Genomic DNA, 24,279 nt, shown 5'->3' on the forward strand with positions numbered 1-24,279 from the left:
CCGGAAACAAAGCCATCACAGGCTCATTTGTGACTTTCATCATCTCATTTCTTCTTTTTTGTTTTAGCCAAATCGCCTGCTCCATGGGAAAGGCAGGGGTCCTCTTCATCCCCCTCTTTCATTCTTGTGCTGCCTGCTTCCCAGGTGTTTATAATCACATGTTTTTTATTGGGTTTCTGGGTCCGGTGGCGTGAGCCACACACCTCCTCCACAGGGAGAAGAGGCTGCTGGACGACCTGTAAGGATGTTCCCCTCTCCTCCTCTGTCAGCTGGCATGCGATCTGCTCCCTGGGCAGTAATTTACCGCCTGTCAATTTCCAAGAGCCCCCAGGGAGCTGAGCGATCGCCTGCATTTCCTCACTTCAACTCAAGTTGGGTCTTGGAGCTGGCAGAGATGGGGGTCTCTTCCTGGGAAGACTCAGTCCTATTTCAGGGAGGCCCTGGATTTTGTCAACCTTGATAGGCGGTCACAGGAGGGGTTGTTATGACACACTGGGCCGCAAACGCTGTGCCGGCGTCATGATTTATCCCCGAAGATGCTTTCCTGGGGAGCGTTCCACCAGCCCTCGGGCACTGACATGCTATGAATGTTTTCCTGTCTTCTGTTGTCCCCGAACGGAAAAACGCTTTGGAGCCTTTCAGTCTTCTCAAGATGTCTGTGTTTTCCTGGATCATCCCTCAATTTTCCATGCTTTGAGGGAAAAAAAAAATAAATGTTGCTCATGCACAGCACTCAGGGAATCCAGAAGTTGCTGCGAATCCTTCCAAGGTTTTGTAGCTGCCCAGATGTTTTCACCTGGAGCATCCTTGACTTGGCAAAAGCATCCCAATTCCTGGCCGTTGCTTACTGAGCAACTCCTAAATTCCCGAGACTTCTGCTTTGCAGCATTCCTTCAGAGGAGGTGTTACTATTCTAATCCCAGAGGTGGGAGAACTGAGGTACAGAAATTAAATCACTTTCTTAACGTGTGCACAGCCAGCAAGTGGGTTCTAATCAGGGTTTGTCTGATTCCAAGGTCCCACGTTATATTTTTATTCCTTTCTAGTGCTTACTTTTGCTCTACATCCATGCGTGCATGTGTTCATGCTAAGTCACTTCAGTTGTATCTGACTCTGTGCAACCCTATAGACTGTAACCTGCCAGGCTCCTCTGTCCATGGGATTATCTGGGCAAGAATACTGGAGTAGGTCACCTTGCCCTCCTCCAGGGGATCCTCCCCTCCCAGGGATGGAACCTGTGTCTCTTATGTCTCCCGCAATGACAGACAGGTTCTTTACCACTAGCGCCACCTGGGAAGCCCTTGTTCAAAATACATTTATCCAGTTCTCTTTTACAAGTCCTTATTTTGTGCCAACTGTTCCGACAAGTGTTTATTTAGGGAGTAACCGTGGTTGCACCCAGGGGGAGGTTGTAAGGCTTCGTGAGGAAGAGGAGAAAGATGTATCCTCCAGTCAAGGCACCTTCAAGTGATCAAAGACAGAAAGGCAGAAAACAGATGACTAAGTGGCGCCAGTCCCCTAAATCTGATGGATAAGAGGTCATTGGACGCTCTGTGTTTTGTGGCTGGATGGTTATGGTATGCAGTGCCTTCCCTGGGTTTCTGCTGTGTTCTGGGTACAGACTTGGGGCCTTGGAGGGAGAACAGGGAATGGATCATGGGCCTCATAGCTAAGGAGGAAAAGCAAGACTTTGGAGCCAGACAAACGTTCACTTCAAAATTCCAGTTTTTGCATTTTTCCAGCTGTGTGATCTTCAGCAAGTAATTTGATTTTTCTTGAAGTTCCTTCTCCCTTGCTTGTAAAATAGGGATGGTTATTTTCCTTTTAAGCAGCCTTGTGGATTCAAGAATTTCCCTGAGTGTCACCTGCACGGTAGGTCCTCAGTAAGCATCAGTTTCTTTGTTTTCTGTCCAGTGAGCAGTGACTTTCCCTGGAGTAAACCCACAGCAGATGGACAGGGAAGATGCCTCCAGGAAGAGGCTCAGCTCAGCTCACAGCCTGCTGGTTGGGTTTGGTATTTTCATCTACAGCAAGAGCTGGAAACACAAGGCTCCATGAGATGCTTCTCTGTATTTCCTCCATTTCCCAGCTGTCTTTTAAATCTTCTGACGAAGCTGACCATCACATCAGAAGGCCCTGAACGTTGGAGAAAGAAAGGCTCTACCAGCAGGGACTGAAGGTTCCTGTAACACCACCTACCCCACTGTGGTGTAATGAAATATCAGGGATGCTGTCTTCCCATTGCGGTTGAAGCTGCTCTTCAACTCCCCCGTGTCTGCCCCCGGGGAGGGGCAGAGGTGCGGTCACGTTTAGGAGGTTCTTTCTCCCTGCATCCTCTTCCCGCCTCATGCCCACTCTCTTCCCCATGAGCAGGAACTTCCTGTTTCTGATCATGCTTTCTTCCCCAGACTCCAGGCCCACCTTGACCCATCCAGTCATTCTTAGATGATGGCCTTACCTCCTGCTTTTCAAAAGGAGCTTCAGGTCATGTGACCCGACTTTCAGTGGCATGCCCAATTTCTGTCTTGGTATCTCTTCTCATCCTCTCGTTATTTTATCTTTTCCAAAACTGGCTCTCGCTCTCCCAAGCTTTGTGTGGTCACCGTGGCCCCTCTCGAGGACAATGCTGATCAGTCAGTTCCCTTTCCTCGTGTTTGACGTTCCTGCTTTTCTGATCCCATGTCTCCATCCATGCTCATCCCCAGTCGCCACCATTTGAAGGAGTCCTCGTTCAACCCATGGCCTTCTGGGGCAGTGGGTCTGTCACCTGCCCTTTGGGGTTTAGAGGGGCCAGAGCAGTCACCCCAGTACTCTGAAAATGGACCCAGTGGCTTGTGTATTTCTTCTCAAGGGGCGCTTGTCGTCAGAAACCTGAATTTTGGATCCCCTTACTTCCAAAGCGTATTAGGAAGAATAATGTAGACACTGACATTAACCACAGGCTGGGTTGGTAATTTGCCTTTGCTGCTGCTAAGTCGCTTCAGTCGTGTCCGACTCTGAGCGACCCCATAGACGGTAGCCCACCAGGCACCCCAGTCCCTGGGGTTCTCCAGTCAAGAACACTGGAGTGGGTTGCCATTTCCTTCTCCAATGCATGAAAGTGAAAAGTGAAAGTGAAGTTGCACAGTCGTGTCCAACTCGTTGCGACCCCATGGACTGCAGCCCACCAGGCTCCTCCGTCCATGGGATTTTCCAGGCAAGAGTACTGGAGTTGGGGTGCCATTGCCTTCTCCAATTTGCCTCTAGGTTGTCTAATTAGCTATCCATCCACGCCATGCCTGGTCCACAAAACTTGGAGGTGGCTTAGGGCAGGGGTCAGCAAACTGTTTCTGTGAAGAGCCAGATAGTAAATATATGCTTCAGGCCTGGCAGGCCATGTGGTCATTGTTGAAACTGCTCAGCTCTGTCCTGGTAGTACAAAAGAAGAGCCATGTGTAAATCAGTAGGTCAGATTGTATTCCAATAAAACTTTATTCATAGACACTAAAATTTGAATTTCGTGGGTGGTGGGGTTATGTTCTTCTTTTGATTTTTGTTTACTTACTCAGACAGTAAAGAATCCATGTACAGTGCAGGAGACCCAGGTTTGATTCCTGGGTGGGGAAGATCCCCTAGAGGACAGCATGGCAACCCACTCCAGTATTCTTGCCTGGAGAATGCCCATGGACAGAGGAGCCTGGGGGCTATAGGCCGTGGGGTCACAAAGAGTCGGACACCACTGAGCAACTTTCACTTTCCTCATATTTGCTTAGCAAAATATTTTGCAGTTCATTTCAGTCACTCAGTCGTGCCCAACTCTTTGTGACCCCATGAATTGCAGCAGGCCGGACCTCCCTGTCCATCACCAATTCCCGGAGTTTACTCAGACTCACGTCCATCGAGTCAGTGATGCCATCCAGCCATCTCATCCTCTGTCATCCCCTTCTCTTCCTGCCCCCAATCCCTCCCAGCATCAGAGTCTTTTCCAATGAGTCAACTCTTCGCATAAGGTGGCCAAAGTACTGGAGTTTCAGCTCTAGCATCATTCCTTCCAAAGAAATCCCAGGGCTGATCTCCTTTAGAATGGACTGGTTCGATCTCCTTGCAGTCCAAGGCATTCTCAAGAGTCTTCTCCAACACCACAGTTCAAAAGCATCAATTCTTCAGCAACTGTCACATCCATACATGACCACTGGAAAAACCATAGCACTGACTAGCGGACCTTTTTTAGACTATCATAAATAGACTGGTGATCTGGATCTGGCCTGTGGGTCATCATTTGCTAAAAAGTAGTCTAGAGATAGAAAAGATGTCATAAAATATTTGTAAAAATAAAAACCAGGTAAAATGTACTAAAATGCATATATAGGCTGTGGTATGCAGAAACATTGCCTTTGGACTAAAGAGCTGGCTCCGAGTTTTCTGGTTCTGTCCTATGCGTGCACGCTCAGTTGCATCAAACTCTTTGTGACCCTATGGACTGTGTAGCCCGTCAGGCTCATCTGTGCATGGAATTTTCCAGGCAAGAATACTGGAGAGGGTTGCTGTTTACTTTTTCAGGAGAATCTTCCCAACCCAGGGATCGAACCTGCATCTCTGGTGTCTTCCGCATTGACAGGCGAGTTCTTTACCAGATGAGCCACTGGAGAAGCCTGAGTTTCCTGGTAGTCAAAGCGAAAGGGGAAACAAAACTCAGTCATGTATTTACCTGCCATTCGGGCAAAAAGGTGTCAATTCCTCGTAAGAGGCAGAGAATCTTCTAGATTAAACATGATAAAGAACTTTGATTTCAGTGTCCATCATTGAGCTCTCACCTGCTTTGTCCTCCCCAAGGCTAACCTCAGAATGTTTGCTCCACTATGTAAAACCAACAATCAACCATTTTCTGGTCGTTGTAATGGCATAAATTGCATCTGACGGTTGTTAATTAAATACCTAGTCATGCTCTGGCACCAAAGCTGAATAGTGCTCCGTAAACATTATGATTTGTCAGTAATCAATGTGATTTGTATAATTTGTGAGTGATCAGATACTTGATCCAAAAGCAGATTATTGACTTCCATGCCTATCTTGGGAGAAATTGCCACTTGGTCTGTGTCTACACAGACCCACGAGGAGAAGGGATTTGACAATGGTCTGATTAATTGAATCAGTGGTTCGGGGGAGTGGGCTGTCCGTATTGATCCAATTAAATAGATAATTGTCAGAATCGAGGTCATGTCTATAAGCCGCCACCACTTCAAAGCCAAAGAGATTGTTTCAAATATATGACGCTCACCCAGTCAATGCGGGCTGCCGCCTCCACATGAAATCAACCAGAAAGTGATTGATTCTGGAGAGCTATAAACTGGGGTCGTTCCTATTTTCAGCAACCAGTTATGTGCTAAATACAGTGCTTTGAATTTTTATTTTTTTGTTCCCCGTAGACCCAAGGGCGGTATGATTCATTATGCAAATAAGGGGAATGGAAATATCCAAATCAAAAGTTGGAATGACACAAGACTCAAAATAGTCCCTTTGGGGCTGGGGGGAAGCAGAAAAGAAGGCAAGCTGATATTCTGCATTTCTGTGAGTTAGGGAGCAGCCCCATGTATGTGGGATAAGCAAGGGACTGTGCTCTGGAAAGTGCAACTGTTCTGCAGATACCCCGAGGGGCAGACTCCAGCTCTCAGTTAGCAGTCAAGTGGAAAGACAAAAGGTGGAAGGCTTGAGTTTAATTTCTGCCATAGATGTAAAACCGAGGCCCGCTACTAACTAGGTGATGGTTTCAGGCAAGTCAGGCAACCTCTCTGATCCACAGTGTTCTCATATATCTAACAAGGGTGTGTACACTTAATTCATAGGGTGATTCTGTACTTACTCATATATCTAATAAGGGTGGTGGTGTTCAGTCACTCAGTCATGTCCAACTCTTTGCGACCCCATGGACTGCAGCACGCTAGGCCTCCCTGTCCTTCACCATCTCCCAGAGTTTGCTCAAACCCATGTCCATTGAGTCGGTGATGCCATCCAACCATCTCACCCTCTGTCGTCCCCTTCTCCTCCTGCCTCAGTCTTTCCCAGCATCAGGGTCTTTTCCAGTGGATAATTCTGGCTACACCAGGCATACAGTCAATGTCGGTTAGCTTCCCAGTTCTCTACTGACCCCACAGAGGAGAGGAACTAGCCACTGAGATTTCTCGTCTGAGACATGGCAAAAGGCCTGCCTTTCTTGTCTCATCTGCACTGTGTATTCACAGCTGGTATTCACAAGACAGCTGATGAACGCCTGTCCCTTCTTTCTGCACCACCCAGAGCAAGAACTTAATCTCTTTGTGCTTCGGTCTTTTCATCTGTAAAGTGGGGATGATAATGTTACCCACCAGGCTACCCTGGGGGCCTCTGTGGTTAAAGAACCCGGCTGCCAATACAGGAGATGCAGTTTGATCCCTGGGTCAGGAAGATCCCCTGGAGAAGGAAATAGCGGCCCACTCCAGTATTCTTGTTTGGGAAATCCCATGGACAAAAGGATCCTGGCAGGCTGAAGTCCTTGGAGTTGCAAAAGAGCTGAATTCAACTTAGGGACTGAACAACAAATGTTACCCACCACCAGGTAGTAAGGAAGATTAAATGCATCAGTAATACAAGTACAGCTTTAAAAGACAGGCCAGGCACGGTAGAAAGTCATCTACCAACGTTAGCTATGATGATCATCCTTTTCATTAGTAAATCATCGTTCCAGTTTGCTGGGTAGGAAAAGGGGAGATGAGCAGAGGGACATTCCATACAAATGAGGTTAATAAGATCAAGACACTAAAGAGGAGAAAGCGCTGTGAATCATGTGAAGCTTCATGCAGGTGTAAGGGAAGGGCATTGCATCTTCCCACGCGTCCCGTGGATTCTTCTTTGTGCCCGCCATTTTGGAATCTCTGAAAATAGGTGGCCACTTTGAGCTCCAAAGTGTTTCCTTCTGCCACAAAAGTATAAAAAGCAGGCTGCCTGCTGCTTATACATGCTTTTTAAGTGAAAGACTATGTTAATGAGCTTAGCTTGACAGGGAGCTAAGGGGATTCTTGACATTGAATGGTGGGTAACTAAATAGGTCACCCCAAGTTGTTCAGGATGGATAGAAGACCGAAGGGATACAGAAGCTTCAGAAATCTGTTCTCAGGGAAGGCAGAGTGTGGTTTTTTTGTTTGCTTGTTTGTTTTTGGTCCCGCTCAAAGTTACATCTCTAATGCTAGTCCAGTGCTTAGCATGTAGAAAGCTTTTATTATATACAGGCAGACCTCATTTTATTGTGCGTGGTTTTCTTGCGCTTGGCAGATATTGAATTTATTTTTACAAATTGAGGGTTTGTGGCAACCATGCATTGTCAGATGATGGTTAGCATTTTTTAGCAATGAAGTATTTTTTAATTAATGTAGGTACATTGTCTTTTTAGATATAGTGCTGTTGCGTACTTAATAGACTACCATTGCTCAGTTGGTAAAGAAATTGCCTGCAATGCAGGAGACCCCAATTCTATACCTGGGTCAGGAAGATCCACTGAAAAAGGGATAGGCTACCCACTCCAGTATTCTTGGGCTTCCCTGGTGGCTCAGCTGGTAAAGAATCCACCTGCAATGCGGGAGACCTGTGTTCCCTCCCTCGGTTGGGAAGATCCCCTGGAGAAGGGAAAGGCTACCTACTCCGTTATTCTGGTTTAGAGGATTCCATGGACTATATAGTCCATGGAGTTGCAAAGAGTCAGACATGACTGAGTGACTTTCACTATAGTGTAAACATAATTTTTTATGTGTACTGGGAAACCAAAAAAACATGGTGTGATTTGCACAGTTGTGACATTTACTTGACTGCAGTGGTCTAGAACCAAACCTGCATTATCTCAATTATGCCTATATTTGGTGAATGAATGAATGAAAAAATGAGTGAGTGAATGATACATCTGTAAAGACAATAAAAAACTATCCTCCAGATCTGTGTAGAGCAAAACAGTTTTTTAGGCACATTGCTTCCCTTTGACCAACATCTTTGGAGTACTCAAGCGCCAGCCACATGGCACCAAGGCAATGGATACAGGGTGGACGCTGAGGGAGACTGCTCCCTGCGCTGGAGCTCACCCTTCCTTCAGGGGTCTTTGCCTGCCTTGTGCCACAATCCTTTTGAGCATCTACTGGAACATGCAGACCCCCTTTCAGAATGGTATTTTTAAATGCATACAACAATCGCACAGGATCACAAAGGGAACCAATTGCATTGAAATGTGATCATCCACGTATTAGAATGTAAGCTCTGATAATAAATGTTCTAACTAGCCCATTAAATAGCATGGCTATTGAATAGTGTCCATGAACTATTGATTAGCACAGTAATGATAGAAAAGAATATTTTGAGATAGCCACTATACCTCCCAGGTCATTCGAAAACAGCAAGATTTCTGTCACAATGAACTCACAGATGCTTCAGATTTTATAGCAGTTTGCTGCTTAAATGAAGGAAATGAAAGTTTCCGTTAAGACTTGGTGAAAACGAAGGTGTGATAGTCTGACTGACCCAAGACACCCTCGAGGTCTAGAATTGTACCCGCATGTGCTCAGGTTAAGGGCCCTGCTCTAGTCTGTGTCTGTTCATGATAATAAAGTGGCGGGAATGGAATCGGAAACGAATGTCAGCAAGAGGGCCACCAGGAGGCTTCCTGGAGTCAGAATCAGCGGGGGACAACCCAGACCCACATCACAGAGGTTCTCCTAGAGCAGACCCATCTGTGCACCTGAAACTCTCCCTGCAGAGACACGTGGTAAGTGCTTGATAAGCGGCAGCGATGGTTAGGGGCCAGCTTTGACATAGCAATAGGAGCGAGACAGGCAAAGACAAAGAGAGCTGGGGTGGCAGGTACCCTGCAGGCAGAGGGAACTCTGAGCGCAAAAACCGGGGAGCCCCAAGCTCTCTGCTTTTGCTGAAAAATGAAGCTGGAGAGGAGAGACGGGGGATGGAGCTTTAGGCTGGCATCAGCCCCTGGTGGGCTCGCGGGGCATCAGCCCCTGGTGGGCTCACGTGCCCAGTGCCTGGGGCACTCAGGCAACTCAGGGGAAGGTTGCGCCTGTATGAAGGACCGACGAAGTGGGGAGAGAACCTCCTGACAGTCTGCCCCACAGCGCCCTGGTCCGTATCCAGCCTATCGGCTTCTCCGTAATTCCTTGGACGTGCCCCAGTAGCTAGTAAATAAAGCTGTCTACTTTAAATTTCGTCCCAGCGCCCTTTTACAGCCTCTCCTCCTAGGAGCCGAGTCCCATTATATTCCGAAAGCATATGTTCCCGACGATTGTTCATTCTCTTTCCAATAATATCCTTGCAGGACAAAGAGGGATGGCGAAGGGAAACATACTTTCAGGATGTCAGTCCCAGTTTTAATTACAAGTGTTCGTGGCTGTGGCATTCATGTAATTGGGGGGCTGATTTACGCCAAATAATAAGCACTGATGTGAGGGGCTGGAGCCCAAGGCGGGCGGGGAGGCCGAACAGAGGCAGCGGCTCCCCCCTCCCCCACCCCAAGCCCAGAACCAGGGCGGCACTTGTCAGGGGCGTTCTCAGAAGCATCCAGGGGTCTGCTGGAGAACACAAGCAGAGGGAGCATTCTGGAGGTGGAGGCCCTGCTCTCTGCACCCTCTAGCTTTGTGACCTTCCTGCAAAATATCTTCCTTCTCTGCGTGTCAATTTCCTCATCTGGAAAAGGCACCTGATAATAATTCCTATGGCGTGGGGTTTCTGGAGGATCCGGGAAGATAGTGTAGACAGTTTAGTACCGGGCCCAGGATATAGCAAGCGCTCAGTGCCGTTGTAACAATAACGCATACAGTGACCACAATGATCACAGCCACCACAGTCAGGTTCGACCACACACTCGGTTTAAGGCGAAGGAATGTGACTGTGACCCAGGGGCTTTTCATTAGATATATGGCACGCACTTGACCTAATGGAAAGCTTGAAAGCAATTGGATGGGAACACAGCCGTCCATCTTCTCGAAATCTCCCGAGCAGTGTAATGCAAGAATTACTGTTCGCTCTTTGCATTTATGCATTGCATTTCTCTGCTGGATTCAGAATGCTTTATAGAGCCCTTATCCACTCCTCAACTCATCTTGGTATAAACTCTGGGAGAGAGGAGGCACATTCATGATTTCCTCTCATAGTTTTTTCAGGGGTGCCCTGGAGTTACAGGGGCCAAAAGAATGGGGGAACTGAGAGTGGGATGCTCACCCCAAAGTGCTCGGTTTGCTTCCAGCTCGACTGACAGCCAGAACACTGGGTTCTTAGAGCAGAGCCTCCTGCTAAGTTTGAAAAAAACAAAAAACAATGACCATCTGGCACAGGCCGAAAGGTATGTATTCAAAACGGACAACACATACAGGTGGACCTCAAAAACATGATGCCAAGTGTAAGAAACCAGACGCAGAAGGGAGATCGCTACACGGTTTCCTGAACCCCTTGAAGGAATGTCCCGTGTGAACACATAGCCTTTAGCGTTAGGGAGAGAAACAGACCTCGTCCTTATGCTGGTGTCCTCAAACGCTGGAATACAGAGTGTTCACCGTGTCCTCAGAAAATAAGTACAGTAAAACTCGCATTTGAGGATGACCTGCCAAAGACTCTGTTGTCCTGGAAACGAATTTTAAATGGTATGTTTGGACAAACAGCCCAGCCAAGGGATCTTGGGACAGCAATAAGATAAAAGACAATAATAGATGGATGAAGAAGCAAGCCCAAATCAAGAGGCCCTAGGCTGGGAGTGTAGATGCCTACAACCAGAGCTTAGCCCCACCCCGTCACAGCTGGACCAGCTCAGTTCCGCATCTTCGAGTTTCCCTGCAAGAGCTAGACACTTCTTACATTCTCAGCTGCAGGATGGAAAAAAAGATGCGGATTAGCCCCTGAGAACAAAGGATCCGGTCTACATGCCTCTTAATTTCCTCGTACACCCCAAATGTCCAGCAGCACCATTGTTAAGACAGCTCTGAACTCTTTAGAGGTGCTTAAGTGCGAAGCATCTGAAGCTGTACTATTTTAGAATCTTGAGCAAGTGGGACAGGGTGCTCTCTACATTTAGCGCAAAATGAAGCCTCTTAAACAACTCTTTTCTTTCTGTTGTTGATTGTTTTCCACAAAGTTAGGGCGATAGACTTTTATATGGAACTGGCATTTCTAACTTTCATGAGATTGCTTGTCCTTTCAACTTTAGGCATTGATAGACTTAATTATGCTTTTCAACAAGATTTTGCATATTTAATATTTCCTTTTAGAGCTTCCGGGATTCTCAATTATTAATTCCACTGCGGATTTACTAGTCTTTTGACTCTCCCTTTAGCATAAAGATTGTAGATTCATTCAAATATTGTTTGTTGTCTTTAAATTTCAACCATGTTTTAAATTTTAAAAAAGAAGTAAAAATGCACACAATCATTTTGTTGGTGTTCTAGGGCCATCACCCTGTATTTATTATAATTTCTCCATAATCCTGATCGTGGATAGCAACTGTTATAAACCAGGATAAGCTCTAATTTACCCCATAACACAACTGGACAGTTGTCTGTGACATTGTATGACCGAAAAGTAGCATCTGCTCCCAAAGATGCTATTTATAAAAGTAAACTATTACAAATGGAGTTTAGTGTTAACCAGAACTTTATGAATAAGTGATGAAGTCTAATTTTCCGTTATGATAGCCATTGTTTAAAAATGCATGTCTGCCAGAGCACTGTAATGATCTCATATTACTTAGGAAAACTTTTATGATTCCCCCCCCTTTTTATTTTATTTTTTTCATAATTACCTCAGTACTTCTTCATTAAGGCTTCTCTCCTCCAGTTCATCTGTGGACCTTCCTAAAAGCCAGCTGGCAAGTGGAATGTTTGCATGTTTCTGAATTACCCCCAAGACTCCCCAGCATCTCAAAGACTTTTCACACGGCTTCTTCCCCAAAGCATCCACCAGGCTGCCCTGTGATGTCTGCGGGCAGTCCCATCTAATGGGATGGCTTAAGGTCCCTGCACAAACTCTGCCACAGAAGAGCTGACCAGGGAGTTGAGTGTGGTCGTGGGCAACCCGACCGAGCGGCTCACAGAGGAGAGCTGTCTCCATACCTGTCTGCTGTAGGTGTGTCTCCTCCAAAGATGACATCACCCATCCAGGTACAGCATGGTCCTTAAACCTTGGACCAGCATCCTTTGTGGTCTGGACATCTGTTATCTGGTACGGTGGCAGCTGGCTATAAGGGCAGATCCCAGTCTCCGAAGCGCCTAGCAGGACAGTGCATTAACACCAGCATTTCTTTAACGTGTGCAGGGCCACTTGCAAGTTACACAGAGCTTTTGTCCTCTCTTCTTCGGGGGCTCTTTTAGGGCTTGGAGGAGCTTCCCCCCCTGGATTTGCCATCTCTGAAAGACCCACGTGTGGGTTTGGAGTGGAGGCAGGTGTCAGTCTCCCGGGGGGACAGTGTTTGGTTCTGCCCCGCTCACCGTGTGGCTGCTCTCCTTGGGCACAGTGAGGCAAAACAAACCAAAACGTCGCAGACCGGGGCAGAGAAAGCTTTATCGAAGGGCCGTGCAAAGAGATGGGTGGCTCATGCCACCCTGAACTCTTCGGAAGTTCTCAGCAAAGCACTGTTTTAAAAAGATAATTTTATTTATTTATTTATTTTTGCCTGTGATGGATTTCCGTTGCTACACGGGCCTTTTCTCTAGTTGCGGCAACCAGAGGCTTCTCTTCGTTGAGATTCATGGGCTTCTCGTCTCAGCGGCCTCTCTTGTTGCAGAGAATGGACTCTAGGGCACACAGGCTTCAGTAGCCGCAGCACATGGGCTCAAAAGTTGCCGCTCCCGGGCTCTGGAGCACAGGCTCAGTAGTTGTGACAGTCGGGCTTAGTGGCTCCATGGCCTCTTCCTAGACTAGGGATTGAACCTGCGTCTCCTGCATTGGCAGGCAGATTCTTTACCACTGAGCCACCAGCTGCTGCTGCTGCTGCTGCTGCTGCTAAGTCACTTCAGTCGTGTCTAACTCTGTGTGACCCCATAAACACCAGCCCACCAGGCTCCGCCATCCCTGGGATTCTCCAGACAAAAACACTGGAGTGGGTTGCCATTTCCTTCTCCAATGCATGAAAGTGAAAAATGAAAGTGAAGTCACTCAGCCTTGTCTGACTCTGTGCAACCCCATAGATGGCAGCCCACCAGGCTCTCCCATCCTTGGGATTTTGCAGGCAAGAGTACTGGAGTGGGGTGCCATTGCCTTCTCCACTGAGCCACCAGGGAAGCCTGCAAAGCACTTTCAAAGGCAAGATGAGGGAGGGGTATGGTTAGTTGTTGCAAACTTCTTGGTGTCAGAATCCTTTGTTCTTGCAGCTGCCCTCCTAGGTCAGGTCACTTGTAAACCTCCCAACAAGGCAGTTGTTATTCTCTGTTCTGTAGCTTTTTATCTCCATATGAATGGACGCTTAAAGGCAAGAGCCCCAAGAATAGGCTGTCCTGCATATTTCAGGCTCTACGCAGCAGTCTTTTACAAAAGGCGCTGGGCCAGCATGACTAAGCACAGGCCACAGAGCTCAAAGATTAAAGGAAAAAAGAACAGATCTAATATGGAGTCAGATTTGCTCTTCTCTGTTACACTGGTACAGTCCCTTCTGCTCTGGGCCTTCTGGAGTCGGTCCACCTGTTAAAGGTATTAGACATGTTCAAGAGGGCTGAAGAAAGGGACTCTTCATTTCTGTGGGGTCCACGTTCCTTCCAGTGATTCTCAAGACTTGGAGATGCATCAGCCAGCAAAGTCCAGAGAGAAGGAAAAGCTACTGACACTTCAAATTTGAGTCCTAAACTCAATTTAACTGGACTCAAATGAGATTTTTGACTTTTTGTTTTTTTGGTTTGGTTTTTTTAATTGTAATATAAATAGAACATAAAATTTACCGTCTTAACCATCTTAAGTACACAGTTCATTGGCATAAAGTACATTTACACTGCGGTACCCCATCACTACCATCCATCTCCAGAACAGGATTTTTCATCTTCCCCAACTGACACTCTGTATCCTTTGTAAACACTCACTCCCCAAACCCCCTCCCCCAGCCCCTGGCAACCAGCATTCTACTTTATGTTGCTATGAATTTGAGTATTCTAGTGCCTCTTGTCAGTGGAATTATGAAGTAGCTGTCCTTTCCTGAATGGCTTATTTCAGTCAGTTTCATGCCATTAAGGTTTATCTGGTTTTCAAACCAGAGCCTCGAGCGTCCCTGGTGGCTCAGTGGTCAAGAATCCATCTGCCGATGCAGGAGATGCGGGTTCGATCCCTGGGTTGGGAAGCTCCCCTGGAGAAGGAAATGGTAACCCACTCCAGTATTCTTGCTGGGAAATCCCATGGGCAGAGGAGCCTAGTGGGCTGCAGTCCACGGGGTCGCAAAAGAATCAGACACATCTTAGCGTCTAAACAACAGTAACAACAAACCAGAGCGTCCAGGCTGAGAACTGTCTGTCCAACCATCAGGCAGGTGTGTCTGGTTCATTTCGCAGGAACGTGTGCGTTGGCGAGCCTGGCCGAGACGACCGTGCCAGATAGCCTGAGTCAGTCCCCGAGAAGGCAGGCCCAGCGGGAAGACCCAGCTGCCTTCTTGTCACTGCGCTGTGCCATGTGGTCTGCGAGGCTGGCCACGACGGGGATGGACCCGAGTGGAGTGTCTTTTATGATGCACTCTTGCCCTCCTTTATATTAATCATCTTTCTCTCCCATCTATAGTATTTCCCACATACCACACTAAAGGGATGTTTTAAGCATCAGTGCTAAAAAGTGTCATGCCCAATGTAAAAATATTTCCCTACCTCAGAAAAAGACAGTCTCTTTAAATGGAAAACCCCATTATTAGTAATAGCAATAATTTTTCTGACATCCACTTGGGCCTTCTATATGTTTTGATAGGATTCAGTAAAGAAATGAAGTCGTATGCAAACTTTCGAGAATGCAAAAGGCATGTCCTCCGAGGTGCACACTGCCCCCTGGTTTCTCTCGAGCTGCCCCATGTTCTTCAGGCTCTTCTCAGACATGTGGCGCTCCCTTTAATACTCTGTCCCCGACTTCACTGAATGATCATTAAGACTGGCTTCCCCAGTACTCTGGGCTTTATTCCCAGATATTTATTCTGTTGTGGGCTGATTATCTTTTCCTGGATTTTCCCAAAGGTGTTTATCTTTTCAATATCAAGCGTAGCAAATGATTATGTGTCATTTCCTTTAAAAAAAAAAAAAGGAAATTTAATTACTGAAAAATAAAACTACTTCCCTGTCAGAGCATACCAATGGCACTCAAAGCCTTTATTGGAACACCACCAGTTATAAGAAGGAACTATTCATTCTGTTACTAAACACACCTTCCATTTTCCTGGGCAGTCTCTTATAAGCATGGTCTTTTAAGTGATTGTTGTAAAGATAAAAAATACTGGAACCATAGCATTAAATATATTTTGTAAATGAGCCACTAGTGGCATTATTGAAAGATAGTAAAGATGATGGTAATCAGTTGGAAAATCATTGTTGATTACTTAAGTTTACAGTTTCTATGTTAAACATTTACACTAATATTCAGGAAAATAAAAACAGTAGACTTTTTTGGGGGGGGAAAAAACAAGTATGATCCTGTTATCCCAACACTAGTGTTTTCAGTTTTGCATACACAATGTGAATTTCCCTCTTGATGATGCTAGCTGGAGGCCACAATAAGTCTTCAAAACCAGAAAGTTAGCTTCGTAGAATCATTGGCCCTGGCTATACAGCTAAAACCCCCATTTCTTATCCCTTCCTCTGGTTTTCCGTGGTGGGAAAATCCAGGAGACTTCTAGGCTGTCTAGAGTATGCAATCAAGATCAAAAGGCTGGTCCCAGGGGCTTCCCTGGTGTCCAGTGGTTAAGACTCCACGCTTCCAGTGCAGAAGGTGTGGTTCCATCCTGGGCGGGGAACTAAGATCCCACGCGCCGTGCATCAAGGCCAGGGAAAAAAATACTCACACGCAAAAGACAAGAACGGCTGACCCCACTGGAAGATGACAGAGAGAGATACACAGAGGCGCAGGGCTGGGAACTGGCCTCTTGGTTTGCGATTTATCCCCAGGTGGAGGGTGTGTGCCAGACTGCTCCTGAAACCTGTTATGACTGGGAGTTCCCTAGCTGTGACCGGAAGTCACACCTTCTTAAAGGCAGTTCCTCTGCTGTCCCGGGAGCTTAGAAGGGCCTGCATATGTAACCACCAGTGTCCCTTGACTTTTTGCTTGCAGAAGTTAACAATTAAGACCTGTATTCTGCTGATTCCTGAGCACGCCCAAACAAGCACAAAAGGTCTACTTTTCACTTTTGAGGTTGCTCTGTGCTCCTTTTTCTGTTTTCCCGCTCTCTCTAGCTCTCCTTGACCAGCTCTCGTTCACTGCCCCCACCCCTCCATAAGGTCCCTTGAGTTGAGAAACTGAATATCTCCTTGGCTTAAGGCTCTCCCTCCTCAAGGGGTTTTTCAAACACCACCACGCCCGCTGCAGCTGTCCCCCAGCATGGGTGAGCACGCCACTGGGCCCATTCTTTACTTAGATTCCCACCAGATAATGGTGTTTTTTTTTTTTTTGCTGGAAAGTCCAAAAATCATCCCCCTTCCTACATTATTCAGACAGTGCCCTTCATGTTCAGCTTTGCAATTTCAGTTCCAGTCTTGTCCCATAGAATTATTGCCAATTGATCTCCGTATAAATGTCTGAGTTTTCTGCATTATTAATGATGTGCCAGGCTTCTGACGGGTCTTCCTTTGGTGCAGCTTGCTCTGAGCGGTGGCTCGGGGAGTGCCAGAGTCAGAGCCTCCCTCTGCCTGAATGATTGGAGGCTTTGGTTTAAGGTGGGGGGAAAGGTACAATGATACTCCTTGATATTTCCATGCAGGAAAGGCTTCCCAACCCCACTGTGTTGGCAGTGGCTCTGTGGACCTCTGTTTTGAGAAGAGCTGTGAGATTCTATCGGTACTCGATTGAAAGAGTCCTGAGATTGATTAGCAATGTCTGCAGTGGGTGGCGGACGAGGCAGAGTGGGCATGCCAACTGCCTGTCTGCCACAGGCTCAGCGTTTATCCTATCTCAGAAGAGCTGACCTTGAAGATGCAAGTGTCAGGTGATTTTAGACACAAGAAGAGAGGTTCGGGTTCAGTGGAGATGCCAAAGGAATTGTTCCACACGGGCAGTGAGTGGTTGTCAAGTCACCTTTTCTCAATTCATTATCTCAGCTCCGTTCAGCCACGCAAAAGGAATATGAGTGTGAAGGTTTGTGCATCGCGGCTCGCGCGTTAGCTGTTGTTTCTAGTTCCTGCTTCTCTGGCACCCTGTTGAGAATGCAGGGCTCCCTTTTGAGACTCAGGGCAGGGCCTGGGGCTTTGCTGGAGTGATTTTTAGCTTGATTGCATCCCTCCGGGAGCAGAGAGGAGCCTGGAAAGCCAGGGCCGTCAGAAAAGCGCAAGCCAGAGCAGCCCTGCTCCGGCGTTTTCACTTGTTTCTCTGCTCCCAGCTCCAGGGAGACACCTTTCTTTACTCTCTCTTGCCTGGCAGTGCCCGGGCATGGGTGACACTCAACTGGTTTCTTCTCACAAGGCCACTCTGGAGAAGAAGGTGCACCTTTCCAGGGCCAGGAGACTGGAGGAGGAGAGGAATTCTTACTGAAGGCACTGAATGCGGGGGCCTGGGCTGGGCTTCCTTACGCCAAGGCTGATAAACCTACAGAATGGGTGATGGTCTAAGACACCGGAGCCCAGCGGTTGTCACCTGCCTGAGGTCACACTGCTAGTGACGGGCAGAGACCAAATCCACAGCTGCCTGTTGACAAGATCCCTGCAGTGGGAACCACGCCCCGCCACCTCCCAGCTGCTAAAGAGGGGTGGACACTGTGCCAAATCCTCCCAGCCACCCGCAGCCTTGTTTTCTAGCTCGAGCTTGTTCCGTAGGCTCCACTGGGATGGTCAGAGAGGTTGGCTCCATTGGCGTTTCTGGGCGGGTTGAGTTGCTTTATCCCCTACAAGGTCATTTTTATCCCCAAGGCCAGTAGCTCTTTCCACCAGAGATTAGGATTCTGCCTGGCTTTTGAGTGCCCGCCCCCCGCTCCCCAGTAGCTGACTGTGCCAGCGGAAGTGCCAGCTGCAGCTAGAAGGACAGGCTCTCCATCCGAGAAAAACAGGAGCATCCGCATTTCTTTTCTAGAAGGGATCCTCCCCTACAGAATGAGAAAAGAGCTCATTGACCTGTGAAGGCAACCAGGCTGCAGTATCTGCCAGTTCTCCCACCCAGGATGTTTCTTTTCCTTTTCTTTAGCATTTTCTTCACTTCCCTCCTCAATAATAAATTCAGATTAGCGATTGGAAGAGAGTAATGTGCAGTTCAAAGAACCTGGCCCCACGGGAGCCAGGGGACATGGTGAGAAGCCAGGTACACTTTTTTCTTTGTTTTTCAGCTAGCACCCTGTTGGCATTTTATAAATATCTGTCTTTACTCATATCTGTGTGGTTATTTTCATAAAGATGCAATTGATTGTCTCCTTAAGATAAAGTTCAGAAAGGGGCATTTCAAAGTGTAGATGCTCGTTATTATGAAAAAAGGAGAGAAAATGCTGTTGACATAACATTAGCTGGAAAATTAAGGAAGGGAAACCTTACGATTCTAATTATGGGAAGATTTCTAAAATATATATAACACATCCTGGACATGCGCAGGGAAGAAAACAGACTAGAAGGAAATTTCCTGAGCTATTACTAGTCTCTCGTTAGCATAATTATGATTTTTTTTTATAATATCTTATCTTGTCCGAGTCTTCCAAAGTATTGCTAACTCTTGAGTGAGAAAAATAAGTTTTAAAAAGAGGTAACCCATGCAGAGAAGATAATTTATAAACATGCACTTCATAACCACAAAATTTTATTGAGTTATTTCTAGTATGATTTTTTTTCAAAGTTATTGCCTACACAGAGGCTGTTTCATGACTTATCATTAATATGACTTGGTGTTTAGCCTCTGTGTCGGGGTTCTTAAATTTAACTGAACTAGATGTGTTGCATTGAAAGGAAAATGAAGAGAATGAAAATCCTGGTTGCTCTGGTGTAATTGGGGAGTTCTTTTTCCAGATGCAGTTTGGCCCAAGGGTTGCAGGGTTCACACCTGGCTTTGCAGGAATTGCTTTGTCTTTGTGGACAAGCCAGCGCCTCCCAGACTCTTCAGATCTCCTCATCTCTTGGCAGCAGAAGCCAGTTCACTTCATGAGAAAGGGAGTTCCATGGAGGATCTCCTGACAGGAGGCGTTAAAGGCACCTGCTGTCTCCACGGGGCAGCCATGCCCAGGGATGGAGAGGTGGCCTTCTCCTGCTGTGGTCCCATAGTCAGGGTCGGTGTGGCCTCAGGTGAGGTCCTCTTGCTCACAGCTGTGTCCGTGGTCAGGTGTCTTGATTCCCGGTGCCCCATTCTGGTGCTGTCCTCTGACTCAGCATGTTGCAGAGCACCCTCATCCCGTGAGCAGTCTTCCTGGGGATGCCTGGCAGGACGGGTGACACCTATTTATTTATTTATTTGGCTGCATCGGGGCTTAGTTGCGGCACACAGGATCTTCGCTCTGTTGCGGCGTGTGAAATCTAGTTCCCTGACCAGGGATCTAACCCAGGCCCCCTGCCTTGGGAGCATGGAGTCTTAGCCACTGGACCACCAAGAATGTCCCAGGTGACACTTAATTAGAGCCAGAGGGGCCGGGAGTCCTACTTTCAGTGACTCTGACCTCAGACTCCTCACTTGTTCTCTGGACTTTGTCTGTGATGGCCTCTCTGCCTGAAACACCCTTCCATCTGTCATTTGTCTCACATCTACAGTCCTTCCAAGCTTCACTCGGGTGTTGCGTCTTCCAGGAAGCCCCACCTGATAGACAGGTAAGCTGTGCTCCACACACTACCCTTGGTTGCATTGGGGATTCCTTTCTGATTACCAGAAGTAACATAGCCAGTGGTTGCCCCGCTGGTTGGCCTGGGGAAGGGACCAAGCTGCACCCAAGGATGGAGCACAGGACAAAGGTGTGGATCCAGACACCCATCGGTACCAGCAGATACTCAGTTAAGTGTGGTTCGCCTTTCTGAGCCTCTGTCTTTTGTTGGTAACAGAACCATGGCAAGAAGGCGGTGCCGTGACCCACAGAACGTGTCGCACAAGTTGTGATGTAAGGCAGTCGATCTGACACAGTATAAACTCGGCTCCGTGGTCTCGCCCCAACTTAAACCCAGCACACAGGTGGAAACCCTCCTTGCGCTGATGTTCGGCGTCTTATAGCTCTTGGCTCCCTTCCTCTGTAAGGTGCTTCATCATGCCACCACAGCTGCCTGCCTCCTCCAGCCTCTGGTCGTCACCTCCTATCAGACCTCGTCCCCTCTGGCTGAGTGTGGCTCCCCTGATGGAGGGACTCTGCCCACCACTCCTCTTGAATCCCCTGAGAGTGGCCTGCCCGGGTCAGACCCAAGGCCCGTGGTGTGCCCAGGTCTCCCTAGGGACCTGGATCGTGGAGCAGCGGGGATCAGCTCCTTACGTTTGCAGACCCAGAGGCCAGGGAGGGCTGAGGCCTGCCAGGGAGGAGAGAGCCAGTTTCCTGGAACACGGGATCCAAATTTCATGTAACTGGGGTCAGAAACAGGCCACCGAGAGCAGTCCTAGCTCAGAGAGACACACCCGTCCCCACGGACAGCAGGGGGATGGCGGGATTCAGGGTTCAGCCTTAGATTTGAATCTCGGGATCGACTCTCCGCTTTTGTTTCTTCATTCCAAATCGCTTGGCTCTAGTTTGCAGACACAATTCAGGCAGATGTTCTGGGAGTGATAAATAGCCTACTTCCCAGCTCCACTTCCTCGCGGCTCTCTCATCCACGTTTAGAGAGCTCAGAGGGGCCCAGGCATTGTCTTCTCCTGTCTTAAGGACCCCAATGGTTTCTATAGGAAAATGAACAGCAAATTCACCCCGCTTCTTCCTATAAAATGGATGAAAAATATGTGCATCTCCCATCCCGCTTACAGAAGGTGGAGGAAGGATTAATTTACTGGCCACCTGCCACGTGCCAGGTGCCTTCCCCAACATCTTCTTGGTTAACCCGCATGCCCGGTTCCTCCACCAGTAGCCAGGATGCTCTCACAGGTAGCAGCTCAGACAGGTTCAGCAACTTACCCAAGGTCACATGGTGAGTGGAGGGCGAGCTGGGTTGACACCTCTGTCTGCTGACCACAGAGCCCCTTCTTTCCTACAGTCTGGCCAAAGCTGAGCCTCACCTCGGTCTTTCCCATCGTGTCACGGGTAGAAGTACTCTGCCCACCCGACCTTTGGCTGGAAACACGGAAGCCCATTGACCCTCGCGCCTGCAGCAGGGCTCAGAGCTGGCCCTCCTTCCCAATCAGTGCGTATCATTTTGCTACGAGATGGAGCCCGCTGCTGGAGAGATTGATTCCCTAGTTATTTATCTTCCTCTGCCCAGTGTAAATTGGTCAGCCTGATCCTATTCGCATGATAAAAATCATAATGTCTCAAATTACTTACTCAATAAAATGTGGGTTTGTCTATTATTAGTGATCATTAGGGTTATAATGCAGCATGGAAATTTGGAGCAAATTAACTGCATATGCAGGCTGTTGGGCTCGTGTGCAGTTAATCATACACACAGAGTTCCAGTGGGCAGAAGGTTTTGCGAGAATCGTTACAGGATGAATTTGTGGGAGGGGAACTGAAGACCCAGATTATTTATTTTTTATTCTCTTCTTCCCTGTTACTCTAGATTTCTCAAATGCACGTTCATCTAACACAATGTAAATTTCCATGCAAATATCGATACCCCCCAAAATAAAAATGAAACCCACACGCAGAACAATAGCTCAAATTAAAATAGCTTTTACTACTTCCATTCATGTGTCCCCGGGTTTTCGGACGACGAATCAGAATTCCACGATGGGCAAACACTTAAGGACACTCTCGTTTTCTCCTCCTTCCTTCCTGTCTGTTAAGATTCTCTCTCAGTCTCTGCTTTTGAGCCTTTCTGTTCAGTGATGTCATGGACAACCTCTGCTGTTGTAAAGACGGTTCCCATCATACCTGGGCACTGCCATTTCCTTTGTGGCGAATGCTTCCTGGACCCGTGGGCAGGTGAGAGGTGCTGATTTCGGCTACTTGTGTCTGAACATATGTGAGGCATAGTTTTGAATGGTGATGTAAGTTGAAAAAAAGAAAAAGAAATCTTAAATATAACCAGTTTCCTGTGAAGGTGCCAGGAAATTTGACATTGAATTAAAGCTACTGGAGGAATAGAGGTTGTGACATAGTAGTGGAAACTAGAGATTCTTTATAATGGTTTTTTATTTATATAAGATATTTCTCCAGGGGAGTTTTGACTTGTCCTTTGTGGATTCTGAAGGCAAAACGAAGACCAGGGATGAGGGTTAAGAGCCAGGATTGAACCCAGGTCAAAATAAATTTGGGGAGAAAAAGGAACTGCTTTGGATCAGTAAGTGCCGAGTCCTGGGGCAGATCTAACTTCAGGCATAGCTGGATCTAGGTGCTGAAATGATATGATAAGAAAACTTTCTCTGACCATTTCTCTGTTTTTGAGTTCTTCTATGGTGACTTTATTCTAAGAGATGCCTTCCTCCTGTAGCAGCCCTTGGCTTATATCCTACTGAGATGTCCAGAGCAAATTCTGTCAACAGATTACCCTCTGGCCACTGCCAGTAGTAGTTTGCCCAAAAGACTGGGGCTGTGGCTTACTGAATCTGCCTGGATCAGTCTGGAAACATGTCCCCCTAGGCACTGTGGCTCGGGACCATGAAACTCCCTTGACTAGTTAGAGTTCTGTTTCACTCTTAGAGCAGGGACATGGCATCAGCCTCACCCAAACCCCTGGCCTGAGAGTTGCAGGGCGGATCGGCTCCTTAAAGGAGGTGGGAATATTATTATCAGGCAAAAGAAAGGGGAAGAATGGTAGAAATCTCCAAACGGCACGTCTCCCGAATGCAGGAAAGTCTATTTGGGCTCACGGTTTAGGCAGTCAGCAAACACGTTTGAAGTGAGAAGGAAATGTACCTTTGAAGCATATGTTTGAAAGTCGTGAAGTTCCAGCTGGTGTGCTCTCAGCAGGAACCCTGTGGAGGGGATGGAGGTTGAGGAAGGTCCAAGTGAGCACGGAAGAACGCTGAGGAGCGTGGGTTCCAGAGTCCAGCACATTTGACTTCACGTCTGAGCCCCACCACTTACTAACTCTCTGACCCTGATAACATTTGCTTAGTGTCATCAAACCTCCAGCCTCCCCATGTGTAAAACAGGGCCGATCATAGTGCCCATTTCATGGTGTTGGTATCATAACCAGTGAGATGATGTGTGTAAGGATTCTCACATATGGCAACTTCTCAATAAAAGGGAAAAGGTGAAAATTAGCGCCAGTGAGTGCTGGATGGCACTAAGCTCTGCAGAAAGTTTATCTGCTCCTATCAGAGTGATTTGGCCTCAAATGCTCACCACTGGTGGAATCTCTATGTTCACCTATGATCACACGTTAGAACTGAGTGCTTGGGTGATGTACATACCCTTCCAAGGGCACAGAAGCAAGCGTGCAGCCTCTGAGACCATTGAAGACTCGCTGGACATTCGACCTAACTGGTGGGGAAGAGGGAGTTTCACTGTCCTGGTGAGGATGACCCCGGCTGTCCAGCTTGTAGCCTGGACTGTGGCCTGGACCTGGTGATCTCCGTAGGTGAGGGGTCCTCTCAGGAAATGGACAGAGGTGCCGAGTGACACACCCAGGGTGTGGACATGGCAGGGCATTATTCTGCCTGCCACCCCATCCTCATCTGTAGAAATGTTGACAGAGCTCTTTCGATGTAAAGTGGGAATTGCCGTGGAAAGGGGCCTGTGATGGGGTGGGAGGGTCAGTCACTGGAGATACACAAATATGAGAGATGTCACCTGAAACCTTTAATGTCTCTGTTTCAGCTTCTTCAACCATAAAAAAAAAAAAAAAAAGTGTTGGTGGTATCTAAGATGGCTGTCTAAGGCTACAAAGCCTTGTGTGCGTGTGTGTGTGTGTTAATTGTTCAGTCGTGTCTGACTCTTTGCAACCCCATGGACTGTAGCCCTCCAGGCTCCTCTGTGCATGGGATTCTCCAGGCAAGAACACTGGAGTGGGTAGCCTTCCCCTTCTCCAGGGGATCTTCCCGACCCAGGGATCAAACCTAGGTGTCCTGCATTGCAGGCATGTTCTTTACCATCTG

The 24,279-nt window shown here is 47.5% G+C and overlaps 1 protein-coding gene across 5 annotated transcripts in view; it reads left to right on the forward strand.

Moving 5' to 3' along the window:
* The window catches only part of WWOX (WW domain containing oxidoreductase), a 907,382-nt gene that overhangs the window by 734,153 nt on the left and 148,950 nt on the right, over positions 1–24,279 (forward strand). Inside the window, exon 12 of one of the 5 annotated variants that reach the window (XR_015145280.1) lies at positions 1–14,048. This exon is cut by the window's left edge and continues 20,960 nt beyond it. The exons of 3 other annotated variants lie outside the window; for them this stretch is intronic. The gene's annotated coding sequence lies outside the window, so the exon portion shown is untranslated. One more of the 5 variants, XM_086350010.1, reaches the window with a different exon arrangement.

This window comes from Bos grunniens, chromosome 18, assembly GCF_055505025.1.
Source record: "Bos grunniens cultivar Pamir isolate PY7600 chromosome 18, Bosgru_T2T1.0, whole genome shotgun sequence".
In the NCBI taxonomy this organism is placed as follows: Eukaryota; Metazoa; Chordata; class Mammalia; order Artiodactyla; family Bovidae; genus Bos; species Bos grunniens.